The sequence below is a fragment of the Cryptotermes secundus genome, unplaced genomic scaffold (genome assembly GCF_002891405.2).
Source record: "Cryptotermes secundus unplaced genomic scaffold, Csec_1.0 scaffold605, whole genome shotgun sequence".
Classification (NCBI taxonomy): domain Eukaryota; kingdom Metazoa; phylum Arthropoda; class Insecta; order Blattodea; family Kalotermitidae; genus Cryptotermes; species Cryptotermes secundus.
The window spans coordinates 688,868-710,362 of NW_019722432.1; the positions used below are offsets into that span (position 1 = coordinate 688,868).

The following is a 21,495-nucleotide window of genomic DNA, read 5'->3' on the forward strand; positions in this document are numbered from 1 at the left end:
TGGACTTCAGCGAACATAAACGCAAGGGAGAGTACTAATACAAGCGCAGTGTCCTCAGCCTGTGTCATTTTGAATATTTACACATTTTACAGTAGTCAAATATCAGTCATATTTTGTTCATCCTGTTTGTTACTCATCCACCTACTTTGCTGTTTCTTTGTCAAATTGTTCTGCCCCAGGTATTTTCGTACTTTCTTTTTTCATCGTTTTTAATTTGTTCATACTGCACTTTTCATAATAAACAACTCCAGCTTCTATATTTTACTGTTTACTAGGATCATCGTTTATTACTTCCCCTTAAAATGCTGTTAATTTGTTAAAGCATGATACCAACTGCATGCACAATAAAAATATTGTATACTTATAAATCAAATTTTAAGGACGCATGAAAAATAATATAGTTTATGCGCATGGGATCATTAATACATATGGGCGCAACATTATGGTAATATATGACACTATATAATGCAAGACACTACTGAAAAATACATGGTGTTCAAAGATCCCTCATGCAATTTACTGAAATAATTCTATTATTTTATTGCAGGACGCAACTGATAACGAACATACAGGAATGCGTGATGCAATCACTTCGAATTCACGGATAAAGTATAATAAGATTTAAACGAAAATATGACGAACCTTAACCTACTGACAAATGAAACTTTTATTTTTCAAAGGAACAAAACAGATATGGATTTTATGAACACCCTGTATTTTGTGCTGCCACGTGTAGCTCTCAAGGAACTACCGGTAAGGTGAACTGACCTTCTGAGACGAGAAGTACATTTCTATACATCCAGTTTCATCGATCCTGAATCGCTGGCTAGCATTTGCATTTTCTACGTTCGAGACGCATGCGCATAACTGATCCCACGCAGCACTTCAATTATGCTTACAGAATTCGCAGTGTTAAGACCTGAATTGAGGAACTGATTCATGGTTTATTTAATGGCACACCATCAACTTCATAGCACTGAAACATAATTATGGCTGTTGAAACTGGAATGCCGTTGAAGTGGCCATGACATTCTAGAAGCATATAAGATTTATGGTTATGTATAGGAAGTGAAGAAACCTCCAAAGAAAATGTTACTGGGTTTATTTCACAACTTATACACAGGCCTGTGGATCGTAAGTAAATATTAAGTCAACAGACGAGGCATATGCTTACTTCCGAAGTAGGACTGATATTCATGACATGCTCAGATGAGATATGAAAAATTGGTTGTTCGTGCTTATAGACTTTACAATTCTACGCCCTTTCCAAGAAGATACAATCACGAACATTCTGTATATTTAGTTGAACTATACGTGACCTATTTCACAATTCTACCCCCCCCCCTTCCCCCCAGAATGTATGCCGAATAACTCGATTCCTTCGCCTAGCCTTCTTGTTAGAACATGGATAAACCAAAGAATTTCGTAAAAACTGTATATTTACTTGCATGAAGGCTACATAGAGATTGATAAAGTGAAAAATATATAACAAATAATTGACAATTGAATGTTATAAAACAGACACATCCCTTAATAACAATCTTTCGTTTGATCTAGGATTATTTGAAGTTCAAGAACATCAGTGAAAGAAATATGTCCTACTGTCCAAAGCTTCTAACGTCATAAACAAAGACATGCAGATCAACTAACATAAGGAGTAAGGTAAAAAGGTAAAGCTGTCCCTGTAACAGGCCGTGAAGGCCCATAGAGTTGTGACGTCGAGGCTCCCACGTTTTCTCTACACAATCGGCTCACAGATAGCGGTAAGATTGTCAGCCTTACGCGCCGCCGCCCTTTACCACACGGGAAGATTATTGGTACTCATTTCTGTTAGGGGCTGAGTCGATCCCAGGGCCAAAATTAGGATGGAAGGATTATGTAAATTGAAAAAAAAAAAATCCGCGACCTTCCGGCTTGTAGCATTGTGCCTCAACCAACTACGCTACCGCGTGCCCCACTAACATACGAAGTTCTTACATAAAAATAAGCGTCTAAAATATTAATATTAGTCCTTCAGATCCCAGTTCTACATGTGACACCTGCTATAACGTATTGTGACGTAAGGTCTTAGAATAAGGCAGCTAGAGAAACTGCCATTATTAGGGAACGGCGGTGTGTACTCATTCTGCTCTGATGAGAGATGCAGCAGATTCCCACAACACATGCAGCGCCACATTCCAGACGACCGTAAACTGAATTACGGCGCCTACATTCCTTTAAACATTGCAAATACTGTTTCACAGTATCACGCTGGGTTGTATTTCTAATTGTATGAGCATTTGTTTCCGTCAGGACAACCTCTGAACAGACATAACGTATAGTGTGTCTGTTCAGAGATTGTCCTGACGGAAACAAATGCTCGTACCTGCTACATGTTCGGCCTTTCGGCCATCATCAGATATATACATTCACTGCGGGTTACGCTGTCCACCTCCTACACTGGCCAATGTTTAACAGTGTTGTCGGTTCGATATATTGGGGCGTAATGCCACTACTTGCCGGTCATAGTAGCCGAGCGGTCTAAGGCATGTACTGTCTTCGCTCGCTTGGAACCGGGATCGTTGGTTCGAATCCTACACAAGGCATGGATGTTTAGTTTGTGTGGTTGCGTTTTTCTGTGTTTGTGTACAGGTAGAGGCCTTGCGACGAGCTGATCACCCGCCCAAGGAGTCCTACCGTATATCTAAGACCTAGAAAAACCGAAGTGAACGGAGAAGTTCATGGAGGTAGGCCTAGTCCCACTGGGGCTGTAGTGACAAGGAAAAAAATGCTACCATTTACGTCCTTGTTAAAATGTTAAATTAAAAAATTGTTATTTTCACGCATATATTATACATATATATATATATATATGCATGTGTGTGTGTTCAGTAAGTACTGGCTCGTGTATCAGTTATACCCAGTGGCGTAAATCATATACATATTTGAAGAAAGCAGTCTTCTGGGATTTGGCACCGTGTATAAGTCCGCCGTGAAAGCCTCAAATCTTACATATACATATTTGTTCAATTAGGTATTATTTTAATTCTTGTATTGGGGTTTTACTCAGGCCTGTCTTGTAGAGTTAGGACGGTGTACTTTTTCAGTCTATATGTAGTTTCGCTATTGTCTAGTGGGTTCACTGCTAGTGCATTAGTGTGGTTTTCTAATTTTCTTATGTATTTGGTGTTCCACTTCTTTATTCTCTGAGCACTGTGTTAATTTGTAGATCTTCATGGATCCTGTGGCTGTTCATGTACCAAGGTGCATTCATGATGGATCGGAGAGTCTTGGATTGAAAGCGCTGAAGAATTTCAATGTTAGAATTGGATGCTGTCCCCCTTTCCCCAAGCTGAATTCCATAGGTCCATATGGGTTTGAGTACTGCTTTGTATAGGAGGAGTTTGTTTTCTGTTGATAGTGTTGATTTTCTTCTTAGTAACTAGTTCAATAAAAATTTGTTGAAATTACAAAATCCTTAAATGTTCCGATCTGTACTGCATGGCTATCTAGAGCTACAGTTCAACAATTACAGGCTCATAAAGTTGTGACTCATTTCTACGTACGTTTATATATATATATATATACACACATACAAAGGCACGCGGTCGCGTAGTTGATCGAGGCACTATGTTACAAGCCGAAAGGTCGCGGGATCGAATCCCGATGAGGTGGATTTTTTTAATTGACCTAATCCTTCCAGCCGCACTATGGCCCTGGGGTCGACTCAGCTAACAGAAATGAGTACCAGGAATATTCATGGGGTAAAGTGCCGCAGGCGCGTAAGGCTGACAACCTTACCGCCATCTTTGAGCCGACTGTCTAGAAACCTCAACATCTCACAACCCTATGGGCCTCCACGGCCTGTTACAGTGATATCTTTACTTATTTACTTACTTACTTACTTTACATACACATACACACACACAACAAAACGGTGCTGCGTGAGGTTGCGGGTGACCATGTAGTGTCTGCATGTAGCAGGTGCAGTATATTCACTCAACTCGGAATATGCATTTGTGGCGACCTCTTTCTTCACAACGCTACAAACCTTCCGCAAAAGGCTAGACAGTTCTCGAATAGTCAATCGTCTATTAACTCCTCCAGACAGACTCTGCTGGAGTCCAATTAGATAATGCAGTTAGTCTGCAGACTGATAAAACGGATATCTTTTCTTGTTGCGTCGGCATTCAGAAACGTTTGTGCATCCCTGAGACGTCACTACTCGGAAGCCGCCATGTCCTCTCCATACAACGAACTAGTGACCCAGGTCGGTTAGCGCGAAATGACATGCATAAGAAACAGAATGTAGCTGATAACTCGCTGGAAATTCGCATTAATCAGGACTCGGTAGAAGAAGTAAATTCCCTAATGTAAGTGCATAAAAGCAGTTTCGAACTTCACATTAGGTTAATATCCATATCAGAGGTCACTGCTAGTTTTTTCTTTTGCTTTTAGAAAGAAAACAAAACAAAACAAACACGCAAGCAGAAAGAACCGCACCGTCCACATTCATCAGACGTACACGCGATTTAACAAATACACAGGCCTAAAGCGACGTAACAGGCTACCGATGTTACATCTGCATATAATATTTTGCAGCATAAAATTAATCTAAATAATATTTCAAAATGCCGCCAGAAAACATACAGGGTCTCCATTACAAAGACAAATCGATTAATGTTACTTTGAGAATCATATGAAACACATAAATACATTTTGAATAAATGCAGAGTTTTTAATATTAAAACATGTGGTACGTATGAGAGCCATTGAAATTTAAAGGGATAGGCAATAAATTTAGATATTGGTATACTACTATTTTGTTCTTATCATTATGGAACACTGTGAGGCTTTAATAATTCACGGATCCACTTCAATCGATCCAAATTAATCATATACGTTTTAGCTATTTCGTTAATTGTTCTCACACGCTCTATGAATTAATGCCCATAATGTATATAACTGACATCATAAACACCCTGGGCGTTTCTAAAGGGTCTCAATAGTGTTTAAAAGTTGGATTCCTACCTCAAAGAAGACGCCAGATGTACAGTTCAAACATCAATCGGCAAATGACCACCGTGAAAATGGAAAATGCGAATGCGGCGACAAGAACTAAAGTAATGAATACGCTCTTGTGGGCAAAACGTAAAGTTATTAAACATCAAAGCAGGTGACATACATTGTTACCGCTATCTGCTGTAGAGATAGAATAACATTGTAACTGGCAGTAAATTTTGAATTAATTTGATATGCATGTGCTTTCAAGCATACGATTTAGAGAGGAACATGTTACTGAACAATCCCTGAAATATCAAAATGTCTACTGCACGGTACAGTTATGAACATGTATCTCAGAGACTCAGTCAGCACGGGGATCTACGTAACAAAATAAAGTTTTGAGGCTTTCTCATTTGTTCACAGAACCCCCAAAAATTAAACAAAATCATACATGAACTGAATTATATGTCTATTTACTGTTAATTAAGCTATAAATTTGTGTGTCTATAGTAATATATTTTGTTCGCTAAAGGTATTACCTCATTCATTATTTTAAAAATAATTAGCAGATAAGTATAAATCTCAACTAAGAAAATTTGTTTGAAAATATTTCCTAATTAGTAACGCAGTGAGACAGAAAACTAAGAGAATAAAACATAAAAACACAGCCTCATAATATAAACAGATCGGTGCATATGTATTATTTTAGAAAAAAAAATCATTCTGAAGTCCGAAAAAAAGACCGTGGTAATGAAATTAATTTAGGCAAGAAAGAAAACGAAATATTATCTGATATACAAATTTTATATTAAATCAGTCTAGTACCTATTTGTATTTAGGACAAATTGGAATTACAACAGCATTCGACATTTCATGATTTGAAACATGGGTGGGCCTAACTCTTGTAGCATAAGAATCTGATGTGTGCTATGTACGCAAACAACTCATACAATATTTCAAAAGAAGAAAATGAAAATTTTGTGAAACTAGCACTGTGCACTACTTCATCCTTGAAGAGAAACAACGGCAATTGAATTTTATAATTTGAGCCCCTGGTTACGAGGCTAGAACAAGATCTCTCTGGGTGCAAGAACAGCTCCAGCTACAGATCACACTTCCGGTTTATCCCCTCCCTAGCCGCCACCCCACGACAGAAGTACTCTGCACCACAGTCGATTTTCTTAGTGCTTCCTCTGCGAGAATGAAGGTTCGATACGTATCGACGAAGGTCGAGACAGATTCTTCATCCTGCTCTACTTTTTTCTTTTGTTCACTTTGCAGCACCTTCATTTCCATTATTACATTCTACACATCACACATACACAAATATATGCATGCACATCCGTTATCGTACACCGAATCGATACACGATTTATGCCGCTAATGGGTAAAAATCGATTATAATCGAAATTAAATAACTTACGGTTTGCTGTGTTTTCGATGTAGTTGTAGGTTGGCTGGAGACAGAGCTGGCTGACTTTGCTTCCCAATCTCGCACTAAAAGCCCCGGGTTTAGCGGGCGGAGAGAAACGTCGGAGCGAGTGTTCAGGTCCACGGCGATGGGGCAAAGCGCGCGGGGGAAGATTTTCGGGGACGGCGGTGCGGGGAACACACATTCAGCAGCAAGCGGCGGCCAGGAGCACCAGGCCGGGGGTTAGCCAGCGACGAGGAGGGAACGGGGGGGAAGACGCGGAGGGACGCGCGCCGACGCTTTCACACGTGACTTGCTCAGTGGTAGCGACGCAGCAACCGTGGTCAGGACGCGGCGGCAGATGAATAAAAACGATGCCAGGTAATCGAAGTTCAGTTATTTTGGTTGTCCGGGTAACTAAATGGCTTAGATCATGACGACATGGTACTACTGGTTGGAGACGGCGTCACAAGGTACGGGGATAAATGCGGGAGGGGCAGAAGGAAGGAGCACAACGCAACCCGCAGGACTGAACATTAATACAACTTCACGCGGGGCCAAAGCCAGGATTCAGGCGAAATAATCACCGCATTTCTCTCTCACTTTATACCAGTCAATTACATAAAAAATTAATTTTTGTGGTAACACAGAGCGATTTCTTAGCCTGAACTTTGTTTCCTTTGTTGTAGTATACAAAAATCTAAAGTTGGCACTAACTTCGCTGACAAGCGGCGGTCACTCGGTCGGTATAGTTCGCTTCAGGACTAAAACCACGGAGTTTGTTTTTTGTTTAGTATACAACAATTTATTTATTTTTTTGTCTTCTGGTTCCTTCCTTTTCTGTTTTACTGCTTTTGTATTTATGTATGTTAAGGCGGTGACGAAGCTCAATAACCAATCAACGATAATCTCCATGAAGATAGATCTGTCAGCTGTGTAACTGTTATAGCGTTCGATAGCTCGTCTACCCTACCTACCTACCTACCACTCAGCGCTAGAGCCCTGGGCGAGCTTGGCCTCCCTTACAACCAGGCTCCACTGTTCTCTATTTCGATAGGACGCCTACCTAGACATAAATGCTATTACAATATTTCCTGGAATATTCGAATACTTTCTCTCACATTATATGTCGATCCTTCCACTTATTTAAGTTATATATATATATATATATATATATTAGTGGTAACTGCAGGTTAAAGAAGAATACATCAGTATCAGAATATGTCAGCATTCTTGCAGATTACACTAACGGCACAAAGATATCTAGTCAAGGGACTGGCCTTGAAAACACTGAGTACAGTAAAAATGGAGTAGTGTAGCACAGTTAAGTATCCGCACATTAACAGTATGAGCAATTGATTCTGTTCTTTAAAACATTAATGAGGAATTACGGCATCGAGTTCAAATGGAGTGCTGAAAGATTAAAACCAATATACTTTCAGGATTTAATAATTAAATTCAATTATTTATTTATTTACGTGCTGAACTCAACAGCCAGAGCCAACTGTAGAGTCAGTACGAAAATAAAACAACAAAAACAAAAGAAAACATAAAGGAACAAAAACAAACATACAAAAAAAAAACTTGCTATATCCGTCAAGGTTATTTGAGTTTGCACATAAGTTGATAAACAAATCATTCAATTCACACACACTGGATTAGCAGCAGACGCACAGCGACTTGGAGAGCAACTGAATATAATATCGGTATGTTCCGAAGAGGAACACGGATGCTCAACTGTTTCTGCAGCCGAAGGGCAACATTTAGCGTCATTATAAATATTTAATCAAAATAAAGCACCTGAGTGATTATGCCTCGTATGAAGTGTGTGTAAATTAAATCGTTATATTAAATTATCATGAGGTCGATGATGGATACCCTGAAAACTCTACTGCTGTAAAGGTTGGGCCACACAGAACGCTACGCTATGTTCGCTACGTACGCTACGTACACTCTGTGACGCAGCTAACTTAGGGAACATAGCGTACGTAGCGTACGGACGTCTGTGTGGCCAGTCACATTGGCAATAAAGGGAGATATTTTTCTGTTCGTATAGCGAACATAGCGTACGTAGCGCTGTGTGTGGCCGAGCCTTAAGGACTGCGAAGTTTCTTTGTACGCGTTCAAGTTTATTTGAGTCGGAAATGCTGAAGAGGTTTCGTGCAACACAAGTGCAATGAGGTTATGTCTAACCAAAGCAAAATACATCACCAGTACGCTGTACTGTGGTGGACTAGGCAAATGTATTAAGTGCGAATTAACCGGAGAAATTTATTAGCTGATTACATAGCGAAGAATTCGGAATTATGAGAGCATGGACATTAGTTAGGGAAGATGTACATATAAGAGAGTATGGTTATTGTCTTGATGTTTGGTTGGAAGGTCTGAGAAAAGACGACAGCCCTTGATAAGCTCACAATACCTCAGCCACTAAAGAAACCTTCCGTCTTTATGGAAACGAAGAATTATTATCGTGAAGAATATTACATTCTTTGACGTGACCCCGTGTAGTCTGTTACCTTGCCGGTGTATTAGAGGAATATCTGTACATTTACACAAGAATACACGGCGGCACATCCAAGACTACAGAACTTTTCATAGTAACCGCTGACAGCAGCTCAAATTTAAGTAATTCACTACATTTAAATAACTTATGGGCATATTACCGAGGTTCTTATACGAGTACTTGTATTTGTACATGGCCTTGTAATTATCGACCAACAGGATTGCAGCGGGAGACGTCACGCGTATGTCGCGCTGAAATTATCTCGGTAGCATTCTTTGCTACCGCGGGTTGCGTTCCATGTATTTATGATTTGCTTAAGTTACCACAGGCCTTGGATGTGAAGCAAAATACATTTAAAATTTATTCTGATGATTATTCGCAGGTAAATATAATTTTTATATTATATATCATATTATAAAACGTTAGTAAAATATTTATGATGTATTAAAGATTTTCACTCTGTTCGTGATTTTTCCCTACACTCTAATGCACTTCACCAGGCTACCGTGACCGGCGACCTCATATTTTAGGTTCGAATATTTCCAAAACGCCGGTCACGGTAGTCGAGCAGTCTAAGGCATGCACTGTCTTCCCTCGCTCGAAAGCCGGGATCGTGGGTTCGAATCCCATTCAGGGCATGGATGTTTACTTTGTGTGTGTTTGTGTACAGGTAGAGACTTGCGACCAGCTGATCACCCGCCCAAGGAGTCCTACCGAACATGTAAGTTCTAGAAAGACCGAAGTGAACGGAGAAGTTCATGGAGGCAGGCCTAGGCCCACTGGGGCTGTAGTGCCAAGGGGGAAAAAATTACTCTTTCAGAGATAGGGTAGGGCGGTATGGACTGGATCGATGTGGTTCAGGATAGGGACCAGTGGAGGGCTCTTGTGAACACGGTAATGAACGTTCGGGTTCCACAAAATGGTGGGAAGTTCTTGAATAGCTGGACAATTGGCGGCTTCTTAAGAAGGGCTCAGCTGAAGTAGCCAGCTATATCTTCTCTCAACAAGGCGCGGAAAGTGAGGGGGGGGGGTGGCAGAATGGGCTATGGGCCTATAATTAACAACATAGGAGCTTCTGTCTTTTTGAAAACAGGAACAACCGCTGATTTATTCCATAAGTTAGGACATGTATTCTGAGGTGCGCTAAAATCAAAAATAAACTTCAGAACGGGTATAAAAATTTCGGGGAAAAATCTTCTATAACAAAACTAGGTATATCATCAAGTCGTATTCATTTCGATAGCAGCTGTTTCGTTCTGAACAACGGAGTTAGAAATACAAGTAAGAGCTACACATACGAGTACACTGATCCATAGATGAAACTGTTCCAGAACAAAAACAAAAATGCTATAAAGTGTTTGCAAATATTTTCGAAAAGGCCTCAGCGTTACCGAGGTTTATTTTCAAACGTACAATCCACATCAAATCAGCATCTGTTACCAAAGTTTGATATATGCTTCCAAAAAAATTACTTAAAAAACTACTACTACTAATAATAATAAATTATTATTATTATTATTATTATTACTGTTAAAGGAAACGTAAACTACCTCGACCGAAAAAATTAATTATGTTCTGCCCTGAAGACGAAGATATCAGGTTCTCTGGGAGCGCTAGCACCCGCGTAACGAACTACACAGTCACAACCTACAAGACTGCTACAACCGTGAGAACCTCACTGAACAAGCCGTAACGCTAAGAACTTGCATTCGACACGTGGGATTTCGGTAGGGCCACTGGCTATGCTGAATGGGGAGTTCCTACTTCTCTTTAGTCGCTGCATGCATATCTCAGAATAGCACACCGCATATGCTAGGCCGCTTCCTTCCAAATCCTTTCCACTTCATCTATCCTATCAGACGACTCTATATAGTCTAAATATCGACAAAATAAACAAACAAAACAAACTTCGTGGCCTGTAGTCCGCAAGCGAACTATACCGACCGAGTGACCGACGCTTGTCGGCGAAGTTAATGCCAACTTTTGTGGATAGAGGGTGTCACGTGGTCAGCGCAACGGATCCTCACGGCCGTTAATCTTGGTCTTCTAGACCGAAGCCTCTACTTTTCCATTCAAGTAGCTCCTCAATTATCCTCATGAGGCTGAGTGGACCCCAATCCAGACCTACTAATTCACAGAAAAAATATGGTAGCGCCGGGAATCGAACCCGGGACATCTGGATCTGTAGGCAGGAACTGTAACCAGTAGACCACAGAGGCGGTCCTAAATATGGACAGAGTCATAAAATATTCCACCAGACTACTACAGTTTTATCGATACAATTCTTATATTAGAGCTCAGGGCAGGCAACCTCATACAGAAAACCTGATTCGATTAAAGGCCAGTAAGTCAGTAAGTGAACACAGTCAGTTCTTAATGTTGACTGAACAAGAATATTCCACTTCTCCTTCGTAAGAACCCTAACTTCTGCTACCAAAGTGATAGGAATCCAGGGATTAATGGCGTGACAACATTACGGGATTGCCAACTAAATAATGCTCCTGCAAATTTGCAGACACCCATCTTGTCTTTACGAAATGCGAGTTGCAACACTTCGCAGCATAATTGTAATTTACATGCCATTGCTCAAAAGTTTCAGAAGTAAGAAACTTAATTTGAAAGTTATACAATGACCTAGATAGATTTGTTTACCTCAAAGTATTCATTTACCTAAATGCTTCACCTGTAAAATTATTCACTGAATCACATTCTATGACTTCGATTACAAAACTTTATCACAACTACAAATCTTGCCCTCACTGGGTATACATTACCAGATACAAACAGGAAGCAGATTTTGACTGATAAAAGTAAATTAGACTCAAACAGCTAACCAAATTATATTATACAGACATTTAGATCTGTCAGTAAAGTTCAAGGGATTTTTATTGGAGTTCGATTCCCGACAGACTCATAGATTATTTCACCTGCGAAGTCACAACTGGAGCCAGGTTCTAGACAGCCTTCAGTCTAATGAGTAGAGAACGACATTTTCTCGGGACAAAATCAACAACTTACATCCAACGACCGGGTTCTTCAACTCCCTTATACGCCTTCCTGGCATTGTACATAGACACAGCGGCCATTTAAATTCCATTAATTTTAGGCAGAAGGTAAACAGGGACGGAATGAAATTTAAATTAAAAGGAACCGCTGTTGACTAAAAGGATAGAACATGTTAATTGTACGCAGATGACTGCGTGACTTTAGTCCGCAAGTGAACTACACCGACCGAGCGACCGCCGCTTGTTGAAGTTAGTGCAAACTTTAGCGGATAGAGAATGTTGCGTGGTCAGCGCAACGAATCTCTACGGCCGTTAGTTTCGCTTTTCTCGACCAAAGCCGCTATTTTTCCATTCAAGTAACTCCTCAATTATCCTCAAGAGGCTTAGTGACCCCAATCCAGACCCAATATATCTCAGAAAACCTAGTAGCGCCAGGAATCGAACCCGGGACCTATGGAGCTGTAGCCAGGTACTCTGACCACTAGACCACAGAGGCGGTAAAAGACTGCCCATAAAGAAATATTCTTATATGAAAAATCTAGGAATGAAACATAAAATATCCGTCCGATATTAAGAACACGAATCATAACACTACCTTATAACTCGATATAACAAGTAGGTCGATTTTCTTATTAAGAAACAAGATGAGGCCTGATAAAGATAAAATATCAAGTAGGAAAAGTATAGATATTTCAGTAAAGCGAAGTCAAGGGGTGTGTACAGAAAATTGCGTAAAATACGGCTATGGGGAATGGATATGGAGTGGAACAGAAGAAGAACAGAAACTGCACAGATGGGACTTTATGAAGCCTTAGCTGGATATATCTGCAAGACCAAAACAAGAAACAATAATATACGCGAGAAATTGTAGGTCGTATTACAGTTGAAGAGATTTAAAACCCGCGAGGAGAGATATAAACACTATGTAGATGGAACGGATGAAGACAGGAGGCCGATGAGAGCCAGCAGTTATAGAACTAGAAGACGTAGCGGAACAGGAAGGCCATAGAGACGCCAGAAACAGAGGCTCCGGCGTTGATTGCCCAGTCAGTGAAGAAAAGAAGATATACCAGGATGTCCCAGGAGGAAAGGTCAATATTTTTGGAGGTCATAATATCTGTCATTCTTAGAAAAATTGTATATGTACAGATATCCTATTCTGAACGATTTCGAGCTATTTCACTGCACAGTTCCAAAATTGTTGGCAAGAAAGAGATATTACGTACTGTTTCTAATGCCGGTATTTATTGTTCAAGTGACAAAGCTGGTACAGTTTACCTAGTATCTTTCCAGCGTCAACAACAATGCACTTTACAACTCCTGTGAGGATATCATTTCAGCATATTCGGCATTTGTGAAGATGTGCGGAATTTTTCACAACACTCCTACAATGTCACAGTCACAACGGCCAATTGACGCTTCACACCGATTCACATGAGGGAAAGATGGACAATACTGGGTGTCAGATCCAAACTACCGTACAGTGGAATAGCTGTCTCTTGGAAATCGTTCGGAATAGGACACATGTACATATACGCCTTTTTGCTTACAATGACCGACACTATGACCTCCCAGAATATTGGCCTTCCCTCCTGGAACATCCTGTATATATAGAACAAACAAAGCAGAAATATATCAAACATAAAAAGGAGACGCAAGAATATAATCACTAACGCACATTTAGAAGAATAAGATTGTGTCCTTATAATGGGCGACAAGTGATTCTGACATAACAATTTAATGAAATGTGTATCTTCTGAATGTGACGTCGTATAATCAGGAAGTTTACCGACGTTTCGGGAAAACATACTTGCTCCATCAGGGTCGATCATGAAGTGGGGGCAGTACGTTCCTCTGAAACGTCAGTAAAATTTTACCAGCTTACACGGCGTAATAATATAGCATTTAATATTCTTCATAGTTACCGCTGCGAGAACCTCAACTCTCAAATAAATCAAACATCACTTACGCACATTCACTTCCGTCTTAAATGCAACTTCATTTAAAATGACTCCTTTATTTTAAAATAACAATAAAAATTAGAAGTTATAAATTAAAAACTGCTACATATTTCTGCCGTACTCTGCCATCCTCAGACAACTGTGCAAATTGTCAAAATTGCTACACTGTATTTTCAATGTAATTAAGATTAAGTTATTTCGCAAGTTAAAACATTTAAATGTTTTCATTTTTTGTCATCCACTCATTAAAAGACATTGTTTTGAGAGCACCACTCGTTAGGTTTCCATTGGCTGCCTTCCTCCTGCGGCGTCAGTGTTTTGCGTGTTATTTTGTGTACTTCGTATGGATGTCGGTGTGTTATTTTATGTGCCCCCTTTGTATGCATGTTTCTATGCTTTTGGTCTAGTTGAGTGTGTGTCAGTTATTCTTACTGAAAATATCCAGTGTGACACACACTTTTTTTAATGCTAGCGGGGTCAGAATAAGTCCCTTGTACTGCGGCCACTTCTGGCCTATTGTACCAGCCCCAGATGATAGGTGAGGGTGATTGTGGAGCAATTAGTGGAATGAAGATTGGCAGGGGAAACCGAAGTACTCGGAGAAGATCTGCCCAGCGCCACTTTGTCCACCACAAATCCCACTTGACCAGACCCCGGGATCGCGGTGGGAAGCCAGCGACTAACCGCTTGAGCTATGGCGCGGCCATGACACACACTTACTTCGAATGTTAGAAGTTATGATTAGTCAAAATGGAAATCGCCTTTCTTTTGCATAAAGAAATATCTTGGTCTGTAGATGGCCACGTAAAAGTAGGAGAGAGGGAGGTCAGAGACGAAGAAGACGCTGGGAAAGAGAATTATGAGGCCGATAGAGACATAAAATACCATAATCCTTGAAACAAAGAGAATAATATGCAGCTCGGCCTACAAATATAAGCGAAACCGAAGGGACCTGCGATATATATGTACAGCTGTAGCACCTTCAAACCACTACGAGGAGAGGGAATCATTTCAACGAACATCTATCCCGTTACAAGGGACTGTCTTATGCTTCCCAGAGGGATACATCCATATTCATTCCACTTTGCATCCCTATATATGAAGAAAATGTCATCCCTGAGGATAACAAAAGTAACGATCTGGTACTGCGTTAACACATATACTTCAATATACACACCATCCCATTATGACAAAATCGATGCTCAAATAAATAACTTCACTACCATTTATCCCCGGGGATCCCTGTCACTTATCTATTAACCAGTCGCAACCTGGTTGGCTGGTGACATGTGACCCCAAACGTTACGCTATAATACACAATAATAACCTCCACCCCCGCCCCCTTCTGCAGATCTGCACTACATGTACTACTCCCTGTGTATTTAAATTGTTCTGTACCTAGCGGTCATAGCTCAGGGAACGCATATGAATATAGGGGGTTCAGAAACTACTGCATGTTACATTATGAGGCGACGCGTTTCGAGGCAATCAACCATTTCACACTTTACCCCCCCCCCCTTCTCCAGCATGATTTTGTCCCTTCATGGTTCCATTATCTTCAATGTCCTTACCAAATCCCTCTCCTCTCGCAGTCTCCAGGCTTCAAAGCACGATATTCATAAGACAATTTATATTTTCTTCCACTTACGTGTCTAGAAAACTGAGATTAACGGCTGTGGGGATCCGTTGCGCAGACCACGTGACCCCCTCTATCCGCAAAAGTTGGTACTAACTTCGCCGACAAGCGGCGTTGGCTCAGTCGGTATAGTTCGCTTGCGGACTACAGGCCACGGAGTTTGCTTTTTTGTTTTTCACGTCTTCTTCTTCTTAGTTTTATCCCTTCGTGCAGTCAACGTCTTCAGCTTCCACCGTAATCTGTTGTGTCCACTCTCCGTCCGTCTTTCAAACTTCGATCTTCCATAATGTTTTCGACTTAGGAAAATATACGCATATATGTAGGCCACCTTATTCTTTCCTGTGGCGACAAGTACAACATATTTTAGGCTATCTTCGCTTTTTCATTCCTTGAATATGGCCACAGAATCTCAGCTCTCTGTTTCCTTGGATTCTTATCACTTCTAAAGTAGAATTCTCCCAACCATGTCTCCTTGCTCGCTGCATTTCCCGTTATCTGTTGAAGACGTGTGCAACGATCCACTTCAACCATCCCTACTCCACTCATAAATTTCCTAATCGGTAGCTACATTCCACCTTAATATACGAAAATACTGTATAACTAAGCAATGAACTGCATTTTTCTTCATTTCCTTGGATACGTTTAATTCCATCAGAGTCCAAGTTAGATTCACACTTACAGTTCCGAAACTAAGCTAAAAATTGTACAAGTCACGGATTGACTTACGACGCGGATCTGACTCTCAGCTAAACCAATCAGCTTCAGACAGGCTTTGCTATCTCGTACCGCGAGGGTATAAACCTTGCACGTCCCACTTGCGAGGCATACGGTACGACACGGTACGGTAAGTTTTGTCAGCGACAGAAACTCTTAAATATTTGTAAACAATGACGAGAAACAAATATAAGCAAAATATACGTTTTCACCCAGGATATGACTCCTCTCATTCTCACTATATCAATACATACTAGACAAAGCTTTCAAGAAGAACTAACTCCTCTCATTCTCACTATATCAATACATACTAGACAAAGCTTTCAAGAAGAACTAACACTCGAATTAAGAAGTAAAAGTTCATTATTGCGATTAAAATGAGGCTGTTGCTAAGGATTACAGTCACTTTCTGAAACACCACCGCAGTACTTCCCCACAACTTGCGTAACCGTGGATACATCAGCAAGAGCAAGGAGTACGCTTCATGGTAGCTCTCATGTTCTCTGTTAACTAAAGGGAAAGAGAGGAAACAAAATACTTACATGTTTGTGTGCAAACCTTAACATGAAATCTTTACAAATTAGTTTTTATATCAAAATAAATGGCACGTTACCCTCCAGGCGAAATGTAGAGTGACTGAACGTTGAAGCAAGCGGCAGGCCTCACATATGGCTACAAGTACGCTTCAAATTATTTACATTTCCAGTGTTACAAACGAGATAACTACACATGCTACTTTGATCTGAACAACTCCAGTCTCCCAACTCTCAATATTTTAAAATAAACAAAACATTTCAGTTACTGTGAAAACACAGACACAACACTTACCACTATTTTCTCTTTAAATTTAAGTCAACATCCAACAAGTGTGTACTCCTAAAAATATGGCATGCTAACCTACGATTTCATATTACACACTCATTTTTATTTCCTGACGTATGCAGTATATTGTGACGTGACGCCCGAAAGCCAGAATATTTGCCGAATATGATCGTTTGCTACGCAACGGCTCGCTAAAACGCATTCTAATGTCAACGAAGATTCAATAGGAATTTTCGTGGATAAGGGGAATCTTAGGATCACCAGGCGTCTCCGCTACAACAGACACAGGAGGCCAAAACATGAACTGTTCTATTCAGTCCTCCCGAAGTTATGAAGGGCGGTGCGTTCGTAAATTCCAGAGATTCAGATTCGCATCCAAAGATCCAGAATTTGAGAGACTAGAGACCATTCCGAGGACCAGACAGCAGTGAGGGATTCGTTATCAAGGAGCAGTTCATTGTGTGAGCTCTTAAAATCGACTAGAACTGTAATAGAGACGACGAATTAATCCAATCATCAAATGTAGAACCCACAATTATTAGTCACGCAACCCCGTATACGTGAAAATCTGTTAGAAAATATTGTGATCTTGGAGTAAAGAATCTATCTGGAGACTCTGACGGATATACACGTCTTCAGCCGCTTTGTGCATGAAAATGTGTTGTTTTGGAACTCGGACCGCTTGCATGTATTTTTTATATATCATCATCATCATCAGTAATCTGTCAAGACGACAGGTCCACAGTCTCTTCCAAATCAATTCCTCCATTTAATGCGATCTAGAGCTTTCTCCTTCAAATGGCAGTATCCTCTTCTGTCCTCAAGGTCATCCAGAATCTTCTTACGCCTTCTTCCTCGTCTTCTTGTCACTTCTATCCGCCCTTCTATCTTTCATTCAATAACTTCTTTTAGAAGGCAGTTTCTGCGTAAAACATGACCAATCCAATTAGCCTTCCGTTTTCTTATTTCGTGTAGGATATTCCTCTGCTCACTGACTCTAATTAACACTTCTTCATTTCTCACATAATCGGTCCAACTGATCTTCTCCATCCTTCTCCAACACCACATTTCGAAACTTTCCAGATGTTTCTGATCTACTGCCCTAAGTGTCCATGTTTCAGCCCCATACAGAGCTATGCTCCAAATGTAGCATTTCACTAGTTTCTTCCTCAAATTTAAGTTCAATTTGCTGGTAAAAAGATTCTTCTTTTTGCTAAATGCAGCTTTTGCCATGGCAATCCTGGATTTAATTTCACTAGTACACCTTCCATCATCTGTTAACAAGCTACCCAAATATTTAAAACATTTCACATTTTCCAGTTGTTTTTGGTCTATCTTTATTGTGACTGGGGTTGGTTGTCTCAAAATTTTCATTACTTTTGTTTTTTTCCACATTCATTTATAGTATATATACACGCATGTGAGATTCGTTATCACCTGAACGGTTGGAATAATTTTATTCATATTCGATATTTATGAGCTATACATTATCAGTCTGTGCCCGGTAAATTTCAACATTCACAGTTATTCTATACTCAGAAACCAAGAGTGGTCTGCTATGCAACGGTTGATCTTTTCCTCGATCAACTGTATAAGACAGTTTGTATAATGCCTTTGCACAGATTTTTAAAATACTCGTAATTTTCATTACTTTCTCTGATGTTACTGATAATGATATTCTCAGTTTTGTTTGATATTCTTGTCAAAAAATCCGTCTCATCAATTCATCCAGGAGATCTAACTGAAGTATACTGCTCCCATGAATGAAACGCTGGCTCCAGATCCAACACTGCTTTCTGTGTCTCTTTTTTTTTATGGCGACGTTGGTACCTCACAGTACAGTTCAGTTCACTTACAAGAGGCATATCTTGTCAAATAAGAAGCCAATTATATCCGAAACCAACTAGCATTATTTCAATAATAAACTATGCTGTTTATTATGAATGATGAGTGGTGGAATAAACCTATCAAACAAGAGAAGCAAATCATACATACCAACTGGACCAAAACACTCGTTAGTTTCCAAAAGTACGTCACAGTAGTTGTGTCACATTACAGTGGGTTTCCCCCAGTTTAGTGTTTTGGCAGTAACAATGACTATGAAATAAATAAAATAATTCCATTAAGTGGTCATATAATCTCTGCAGTAACGTCCATATAATGAAGTACAGAGGCCTATTATGGGGATATTAAAACGTACGCTTATAGCTCCCACAGCGCGAAGGTGGCTGCACTTCTAGAGACGCGACGTTACTTCTTTCCAGGCGCAAGCAACCAGAACGCTGTGATAAGTTTTGTCTCACGACGCTGTCGGCAGCTCAGACTACACAGCACCATCTGACAGGATGACTCGTGAACAGGGGAATGGAAAGAAAATCCAGGGAACTGCTCGTGTCCTACTTTCAGGTAACTTCCTGGAATTTTCCTGGGGGGGAATGAGAGACGCCACGAAAACCTGAGACCTGGCCTCGCTCTATAATGTAGTAGTAGTAGTAACAGCAGTGGTAGTAGTGGTAGTAGCAGTGTAGTAAACGGAAATAAATATTGCTTTGTATGCATATCATTCAGTGGAGACTGGTTGTGGAGGAGACCAAGGCTCACCCAGGGCTGTAACGCCGACCGGTAGGCAGGTAATCACTAGATTGCTGATAAAATGTCTGGTGTCCTAAAAATTTAATGAGCGAACCCAGTTATCATTATAATTATTATTATTATTATTATTATTATTGGTCGTTGTGGTGGTGGTGGTGGTGGTNTATTATTATTATGCTGAAATGTTAACCTTCTTCAGCCAACCACCCTGACGTAGTAGTCACAGGATGACTACAGAAAATATTTACGTATCTAAAGTACCGTAAGTGGAAAAGTGTGGCGATGTCATGAAAAATTGAGGTTATGTCGGCACAAAAGGGGTAGGGGGATTTACTCCTGATCTACTTACCGTTGAGTTACATAAAACCTTTCTTCTTCCAAGGTAATTAATAGACGTTGGACGTCTCCAGTAGCGCCTCCGAGAGCACTGAAGAATCACAGATACTGATTGGATTTCGGGTTGGGAAGTGATGCCGAGAGATTGGAATTACGTCGTGTCCTGTAGAGAAGCTATCACATTAGCAGGTCCCTGGGGGCCCAATGATTTACGAGGACCATTGGATGGGCAATTAGAGAGGGCGGGTCTGGGCGAACGAGCGTCGATACTGTAATCCCAGCACGCGGTTGAAAATGTCAACTGATGTGTTCAGTGTAACATAACGTAACGTACCGTACCATGGCAGTATAATATAGTAATTATTTTGTGCTCATCCCACTGGACATGTCAAGTGCCCCTGTGGAATACTTGCTACAACAACAGTAATATAATAGGGGTGGAGAACAATTCATTACCAATGGTAAATTCAAAGTGACGGTAAAGCTACCCCTACATAAAAGCACTACGCCATGAAGGCATAGGAGGGTAGGGGGGAACGCAAAAGTAAAGGCCGTAACATGGCACCATAGAAATGCCTGTTGCTGAAGTTATTCTACAGTCACGCGGCTCTAAGATGACGCATTCCGTTCAAGCTCAGTGGTGGCCTACACCATTGGTTCTCAACCCTTCTCAGACCGCAGCGCGGTAAATTCTTGTTTCTATAAGACGAGGACTCAGCCTCGTGAGGATAACTGAGGAGCTATTTCAAGGAAACAGCGGCTCCGGTCTAGAAAACCGAAACTACCGGCCGTGGGGATCCGTTGCGCTGACCACGTGACACTCTCTATCCGCTAAAGTTGGCACTAACCACGCCGACAAGCGGCGGTCGCTCGGTCGGTATAGTTCGCTTGCGGACTACAGGCCACGGAGTTCATTTTATGTTTCATTTGGTGGTTTAGAGAGCAGTGGGTGTACATAATGAATTCAAATTGGGAGGGCTGCATGAGAAGCACGCAATAGCAACTTGGAACCCGGAAACCGTCTCAGAGTTTGCTTAGAGACACATGAAATGGAAGAAAACTTGCGTCGATGTGGTCGATATCAGGACCTTCCGGGCGCGTAATAACTTCAAGCCACCAGTTCGACAAGCTGAAGAACATGGGAGATTCCCTAACGTATGCATTGTTGCTTTACTGATATACTGAATTACAAATAAAGTAGAGTAAACGTCGATTATCAGAACAGCCAACTGATCGAATCACCACAACCAGAGAATGAGTCTGATAAACATACATCACTGTTGGACTCTTTCGAATAAAGTGTCTGAAAATGTTACTTTGTAATTAGTATGTTATTATTTTTTCACATTTCATCTACTTTAATTTTTTACCTTTTATTGTTATAATCATGACCCGGGGTAGCGCAGTCGATATAGCGACTAGCTATTGGCTGGACGACCAAAGGGTCGGAGTTTAGAGTCCCGAGGGGGTCAAGAATTTTCACTTCTCCATGTCGTCCAGACCGGCTCTGGGGCCCACTTAGCCTCCTA

General features: G+C 40.7%; 1 protein-coding gene across 5 annotated transcripts in view; it reads right to left on the reverse strand.

Moving 5' to 3' along the window:
* Positions 1–21,495, reverse strand: part of LOC111861415 (RNA-binding protein Musashi homolog Rbp6) — a gene marked incomplete at its 5' end in the record, with an annotated part of 815,587 nt that overhangs the window by 485,082 nt on the left and 309,010 nt on the right.